The sequence below is a fragment of the Nyctereutes procyonoides genome, unplaced genomic scaffold (genome assembly GCF_905146905.1).
Source record: "Nyctereutes procyonoides isolate TBG_1078 unplaced genomic scaffold, NYPRO_anot_genome, whole genome shotgun sequence".
In the NCBI taxonomy this organism is placed as follows: Eukaryota; Metazoa; Chordata; class Mammalia; order Carnivora; family Canidae; genus Nyctereutes; species Nyctereutes procyonoides.
Window position 1 is genome coordinate 22,897,843 of NW_026575037.1, and position 8,281 is coordinate 22,906,123.

Genomic DNA, 8,281 nt, shown 5'->3' on the forward strand with positions numbered 1-8,281 from the left:
CTGGGCCCCAAGGAGAGCCCAAGGGCGGAATCCAGAAAAACAAGTTAAGTCAAAATGAGGAAGCTACAAACTTGTCCTTTCAGCCAATTTCAGTCTTTGCTATGAAATAAGAGAGATAAATAAAAAATGAGTAAGATACCTTCTGGAAAATTAGGTTCCTTCTTCTTCCAGCAAATATTGACCTGTTTACCAAATTTTTCTTTCAAGTTGCAAGACATTTCTCTGTTCCTTGTCCGTGCAGTTCCGATTTTAGTGTTTTTTCTTTATTTGTTTCTAGAGATTCATTTATCTGCTGAGGGCAAATTTTATTAACCTTTTGCTAGGAAGGAGATTTTCTGGCTTTGTACACAGAAGGTAGGCTAGGAATCTATTTTTTTCTTTCTGTAGGCCTCAGGTGATAGGAATGAAAAGATTTCTTCAGGGCATTGTTTTGCTTTTTTAGTAACACTGGATGCTGGAGTTCCGGGGAGATCTTAGTACAGTGACAAAATCAACATGAAGGGAAATTATAACTGTAGGTTTTGAGGTTAAATTAAAATAATCTAAGCATGCATTTTATATTACTCACTGCTTATACTGGGTGTTGTCCTAAGATAGTACAGTGAAGTCCATCTCACTTGATTGGATTCAATCCAATAGTGATTGGGACAAAGGAGAATGTTGATCACAGTCGAGAATCGTAAAATATCATTTATATGTACCTAAAATTGTTATGTGCAATGAAAGGTTAATCTTTTGACTTATCATCGATGTTTGGTTTTTTTTTTTTTCCTAAAATGGTCTGCAAATTGGGATTTAGGACCGCATTATTGCTTCCATTCACTACACTTTAATTGCCTTAGCTATAAACACCGGGTTGAATTTCTATAGGTGTCTGGATTTCAAGATAATAAAAATAATTAAAATAATTATTTTTATTAAAATAATAAAATAATCTGAGAGCTAAATCTTTTAAAGCTTTTTTTTTTTTTAAAGATTCTATTTATTTATTTGAGAGAGAGAGGGAGAGCATGCCGAATGAGAGGAGGAGCACAAGGGGAGGGTGGGGGGCGGTGCAGAGGGAGAAGAAGACTCTGCTGAGAGAGGAACCCGAAGTTGGGCTCCATCCCAGGACATTGGCATCATGACCTGAGCTGAAGTCAGATGCTTAATTGACCGAGGCACCCGGGTGCTCCTCTTTAAGATTTTAATAACTTTCCCCTAATAGTTTAGAGTTATCCCATCACCCATGCCTGTGGCACAGCATTATGTGTACATTGTCTTTAGTAAATATTTTTCAAAGGAACAGCTCTTTTTCACAGGAATACCTTTCTTTCTTTTTGCATTCATATTTAATCAGTTTATAAAATTGAATTTTTATTGCATAATTACAATAATTAGTGTAGTTGGAATAAACAGATATGTGAACAGATATGGCTCTGGTAAACAGATATTTCAACCCATAGGAAGAGAAGTGAAGGCAAACTGGAGATTAGTTCATTAGCATCAGGATGAGCTTGTTTTAGGCATCAGTTAGTATTTTTATAGTCACAGAGGGATGGAGACCATCAATGATTTCTCTGAATGGTTAAGTTAACGATTATGAGAAGAAACTTGCTTTAATTTTGTACCAACAGTATTTATCGACTATCTCCTGCATGCATTTCCCTGAATGAGGGCCAATCTTGAATTATCAAGAAAGGATAATTCAGGTAGAATGAGATTGCTGGAGTGGACTTAAATAGGAAGGACTTTGTGAGAAAGATAATCCTTCACACTGATAATAGGAAAATTCAATGTCTCCTAAAAGCTTGAAGAGACAGATATGATTTTGTCATAATTTGAACAAGGTACTTAATCACTTACCAGCAAAGGCTGCTCTAGTCCACAAGGAACACCTTTGTGGCCTAATTCTCATCCTCTCCTGTATGCTTTATTATTTTTTTTCATTAAAACCGGTTTACAGAAATAGTATAACATGAATCTGCATGTAACTCAAGTCATTTTAGAGGACGTAATACTTTCAGACGTCTGTTTAGAACAGAAAATATATATTATGTGAAATGCGTAAAATGCTTGACATCACTTCCTGCCACTACCACCGGGTAATGTATATTGATGATTCACACTGGGGCCAACTGTACTGTTAGCAAATTCAAACACTTGGAACTCAGCAATGCCTTGGTTAAAGTTTAGTCTGACAATGTTCTCCTACTCCTATCAGAATTCTTTACGTAACGTTGGGTAGTAGTCATGACAGCTTCTCAATAACCTAGATGTTCAATGAAACTAACGAATTACCCATTGTTAGTTGCTGCTGATACAATCATATTGTTAGACCCTTTATTTATTTAGTTGTATTTAAGTTCAATTAATTAACATATAGTATATTACTAGTTTCAGAGGTAGAGTTCAGTGACTCATCAGTTACATATAAAACCCTGTGCTCATTACATCAAATTCCTTCCTTAATGTCCCTCACCCAATTACCCCACCCCCTAACCCCCCACCCCTCCAGCAACCCTCAGTTTGTTTCCTCTAATTAAGAGTCTCTTATGGTTTGTCTCCCTCTCTGATTTCATCTTATTTTATTTTCCCTCCCTTCCCCTATGATCTTCTGTTTTGTTTCTTAAATTCCATATATGAGTGAGATGGTATGATAATTGTCTTACTCTGATTGACTTATTCGTTTAGTATAATACCCTCTAGTTCCATCCATGTGGTTTCAAATGATAAGATTTCATTTATTTTGATGGCTGAGTACTATTCCACATCTTTATCCATTCATGTGTCAAGGAACATCCGGGCTCTTTCCGTAGTTTTGCTATTGTGGTCATTGCTGCTATAAACATTGGGGTGCAGGTGCCCCTTCAGATCACTATGTTTGTATCCTTTGGGTAAATCCCTAGTAGTGCAATTGCTGGATCATAAGGTAGCTCTATTTTTAACTTTTTGAGGAACCTCCATATTTTCTAGAGTGGCTGCACCAGCCTGCATTCCCACCACCAGTGTGAGAGGGTTCCCCTTTCTCTACATCCTCGCCAATATCTGTCATTTCATGACTTGTTTATTTTAGCCATTCTAACTGGTGTGAGGTGGTGTCTCATTGTGCTTTTGATTTGTTTTCCCTGATGCCGAGTGATGTGGAGCATTTTTTCATGTGTTGCTAGACCCTTTCTAAATATCTGTAACATTCAGGGAACACATCAATGGTAGAAAATCTTACTAATATTTTCTTTAAGATCACAACATGTAATTTTTAATTTTATGGCAGAAGCCTTTTTTTTTCTTTTATTTAATGGAAAGATCTCTTGGCACAAAAATATAGACAGGACATTGCATAATTTTTCTTGACAAAAAGATGTAAATTGGAAGAAGTCTCTACTTAGGAGATAAAGACCTTGGGCATAACTTAATAAATTGAGTTTTCTCAAATCACTGATTGGGAAATGGATTCTGTTTTCTCCTGACCCACAAAGGATTACCCTCCCAGTGAAAAGAAGGGATGGAAAAATCACCCCGAAGAGAAAAACAGCAAAGAAGGTATTCTTCTTAGTCGGGGCTATGGGTGAAAAAAAAAAAAGTGAAAATAAGTATATACTTGTGTTGGTTTGAAATTATATTAACAGGGTCTTCCATAGAGATAAAACTATGCTGAACAGAAGCTTATGATCTAAATTGCAAAACAAACGAGAAGGGAAAGTCAAGGAGAAGTGGGCCATATGGTGGTAGATAGAGCCAGATGCCTGGCAGTGGAATTTGGACTTGATCACACAAGCAATGGATTATTTTTATCATATTTATTTATTATATTATTAGTATATTATTCCTATATCTTAACTTACTATTACTGAGTTATTCCTTTTATCAGGCTAATGCCTGATGTGACTATTTATTTATAAAATTTACACTTTAAGGATAATCATATTTTGAAGAACTTTATCTGCTGATAACCTAGATTTTGAGTTGTGCTTTTAATTTTTTCTAGTATTAAAGTGTTAATGGACAAGCAATTATTTTTCTATTCACTAGTAAAATGCCAACTATGTTTCAAAACTGGGTCTGATTGTAAACAATTTATACTTCATATTTCAATACGTTAACTCATTCGATTCTCATGGTAGCACTGCACATAGGTATGGTTATCACATATCACATTGACTTTATCAGTAAAGAGACAGGGTTTCTGTCAAATAAGCAAGACTAGTGGTCAAGAAACTGTGGCTCAGAAAATATGAGCGAGAGACCCAAGGTCACATGGAAGGACTGAAGATCAATCATCTTCCTGTTGCACAATGCGTTCTATTCCCAGGAACAAGGTCCTTCCATATATTTTTTTTTTCTTGATGAAAAAGATAAATGGAAAGCAAGGAATATCTATTGACCTTTCCCTCTGTATAAAAAACTATGAAAATGTGGGTCAATTAAAAGGCTGGATGCTCAAACGATTGATAATAAAAATATCAAAACAATGAGATTTGGCTTAACTGAGATCTTGATTATTGAAGATTCTCCCCCCGGAATGCTCATTTTTGTTTGTTTGTTTTGTTTTAAAGGTTTTATTTATTTATTCGTGAGAGACACAGAGAGAGGCAGAGACACAGGCAGAAGGTGAAGCAGGCTCCCTGTGTCCCAGGACCCCAGGATCACGCCCTGAGCTGAAGGCGGATGCTCAACCGCTGAGTCACCCAGGCGCCCCAGGAATGCTCATGTTAAGCAACTAGAGTTCTTTCTGTTCTGTTTATTTGAGACCACTTGCCCTGGTCATCTGGTTTATTATATTCTATTTTTTCTTTTTAATTTATAAATTAAACTAAATAATATAATTTAATTTGAATGGTTTAAATCATTTTTGGTTTCTATGTTAATGGAATATTAACATTGATGATTTCTATGTATAACCACGTAAGACACAAAATTTACTGATACTATTACTTATTATTTATCTTATTTATTACATTATACAGTGTTATTTTGTTATTACTGACTATTATTTTCAGTGATAAATTGGCTACTTAGCTATAGATCTTTATAAAAATCCCAAGGAATAGATAGGATTTGGCTTTTCAGAAGAAGTAGAGAAATGGATATATCACTCACAGCAACTTTGTAAAAAGGAAGTGTAAAAATTAGTATAGAGTATACTTAGATCTCTGCTCTTTGATTATTTTTTCATATTTTTTTATTTGTGAAAAATGCAAAAAAGTGGTTAAAAATGGAAAAGTCTTAAAAATCTCTTTCCTTTGGAAAAATTTAATTGTTGAATGTTAAGGATTACAATGAAACACTTCTTATTTTCATTTGCAGTTAACTTGAAAAAAGTTTAACATCGAATATTTTGAATAGCTGTAATTATAAATTTAGCAAGTGTTCAGTATATATACATATATATATCCATATATATATATATATATATTTGGTTTCTTTTATTTGAAGTTTCATTTCTACTCAGACTTCCTCTTGTTATCCATTCCATCATCATCTCTGCATATTTCAACTAATCATATGATCCTTCCTTCTTTTGCACATGTTTGGCTTAGCCCCTGAATCTGATCAACAGTGAAAAGTAGATTAATCCCTGGTTTCCTGAAGGCCTGGAGCTTCTAGATATTTCAAAGCTATCAACTTCAATCATTAAGCAAAACTCTCAGACTTGGTCTGGGTGCTTCTACAGAGCACAGTATTGCTACTGCATTTATTCATTGGAGCTGAGCAGTAATATATCAACAAATGCAAGTGAATTATTGACCATCTTCTGTTTTCTTATCTCTACCACTAGGTAGGGAAATGACCCTCCTTTCCCGGTCTCTCATCCTCTAGCTCTGCTCCCATCTCTCCCTCCAGCTTGCTCACCGTGCTACCTGTTGTCAACACCAGAAACATCTCTCTACTCTTTCATTCAGACTCTTTCTTCTTCCTGGAATAGCTTTCTCATATTTCCCTAGAATAAAAATCATTCAAAACTTATTTTTAATGTCTACTTTAAAGGATGAAATTTCCTTGATCCTCTCAGATCTAACTGATCCCTTCTTCATCTGGAACTTTACAGGGCTTTAGGTCTTACTGTCAGAGGACATTCCCAAAGCTTCAAGCTTCATTTGCTCTTTTTTTTTTTTTTTTCACTTACAGACTATATAAGCTTTTAGGGAATCAAGCTGGCATTTTACTTGTGATTGTTTCAGGAGCAACGATTTGCACATAGTGGACACCAAACATTTTTTAAGATATTGTGTTAATTAACACTTTCAGATGAAGTACAACAATGAACTCTATTTACTGCGAGAAATTTTAGCAGGGATCCTGCCATGTTTCAAACATTTTGCAAAGTGGGGCCCTTCATATATCAAAGGAACAAGCTGATAACATTTATTGTAGCAAAAAAGTAATAAAGGTGAAAACATTTTAATTAGATATAGTAGTTGCTTAGAGCTGAAATAAAATATTCCTAGTTATGGTGAGATTATGCAAATTGATTCCTAGATAGATTCTATCATTTCGTGCTCTCAAGATTGGGTTATTCAGACCTTTCAACTTCCTTTTGGGCTTTCTCGAAGAGTACATTGCATCTTCCTTCTGTCTATTTTTTGCTCAATGCCTGCTCAATGCCTGACCTTCACTTATGCACTCAACAAAAGTTTGTTTTGTTGCCTGACCTTCACTTATGCACTCAACAAAAAGTTTTAAATACCTGTGCTGTGCTAAATTACCTGTCAGACTTCCCTTCTTGCCTTCCGCTGGAAGTCTAATAGAAATAACCGTAAAGGAAGGTTGACTATCAGTATGATGAGAATAGTTTCAAGTTTAGAAGAAATATTGGACTGTCTTAGTGGTAGACAGAGGCCATTTTAACTGACAGTATTTCCCCATTATTTCTATAACAGTGAACAACTGCTGTCCCTTTAGGTCTTCGTTTTGTGTTTCTTTTGCAGTGTTACATGGCTTCCCCATTTCTAGTGAAGCTCATGTTGCTTCTTGAGGTGGATTCTGTGGGAAATCTGAGTCTGAGGAAGTTGCTCTGAGATTGTTGTGTAATCAATCGTCGGGCCTCCCCTCCAACTCCGTATTCTACTGTGTCTTGCTACAATAAATTTCACTACAGTATCTGGGTGTTTATTCAAACAGATGAAAGATACCACCCTAAGCACCCACGTTGTGCTGCAAGGTGAGCAAAGGCATCTCTGCAGTTTCTTTTACTCCATTCCACTACTCCTGGTTGGATCTCTTGAAATGGTTCTTTCCCATAGGTCCTTTTCAGTCTCTTTTTCTTTATTTGGTTTCTTCCCATTTTCTTTTTCTTTCCTTACTTTTCTTTGCCTTTGCCTTTGCCTTCCTTTCATCCTTCCTTCTTTTCTTTCTTCCTTTCTTCTTTCTTTCTTTGCAAATGTTGGAATTACCCAGGATTCAATTTTGGACCACTTCTCTCTTTTATCTATATTCACTTCCTGGGTGATCTCATCTGGTTCATGAGTTTAAATGTCATCTTTATGCTGATGACTTACAAATTAAATCCCTACTTTGCACCTCCCCCTCTGAATGCCAGGCCCATATTCACTTGGGTGTTTAAAAGGTATCTCGGACTTAACATGGCCTAATAGAGTTCTGAACCTCAACAGGTCTGCTCTTCCTCCTAGATTTTTCCCTCATTAGAAAAAAAAAAAGGTAGATTCAGGGGCATCTAGGTGGCTCAGTCAGTTAAGTGTCTGACTCTCGATCTCAGCTCAGATTTTGATCTCAGGCTTGTGAGTTTAAGCCCTCAGCTGGGCTCCATGCTAGGCATGGAGCCTACTTATAAATAAATAAATAAATGAAGAAAGAAAGAAAGAAAGAAAGAAAGAAAGAAAGAAAGAAAGAAAGAAAGAAAAGAAAGAAAGAAAGAAAGAAAGAAAGAAAGAAAGAAAGAAAGAAAGAAAGAAAGAAAGAAGAAAGAAAGAAAGAAAGAAAACTTTCATTCACACATTGGCTCAAAGCAAGTCTTCTTTTCACTCATTCCTCATATCCAATCCTTCGACAAATCTGTTGACTCTCCCTTCAAAATAAATTCAGAATCTGACTTCTTTTCATCTCCCCGTTAATACTTGGGTCAAAGCCACATCATCTCTTGAAAGATGATGTCTCATAGTCTATGAACTGCTCTTCTATTTCTATTCTTGCCCTGCCTGAATCTGTTTTCAATATAGCAGTGGGAATAATCCTATTAAATCAATGAGAACAATCTCATTTCTCAAGTTCTTATAATGATTGCTTAGCCCAGTTGGGTAAAGATCAGATCCTTACCAAGGATCTAAAGGCTTCCACCATTCAT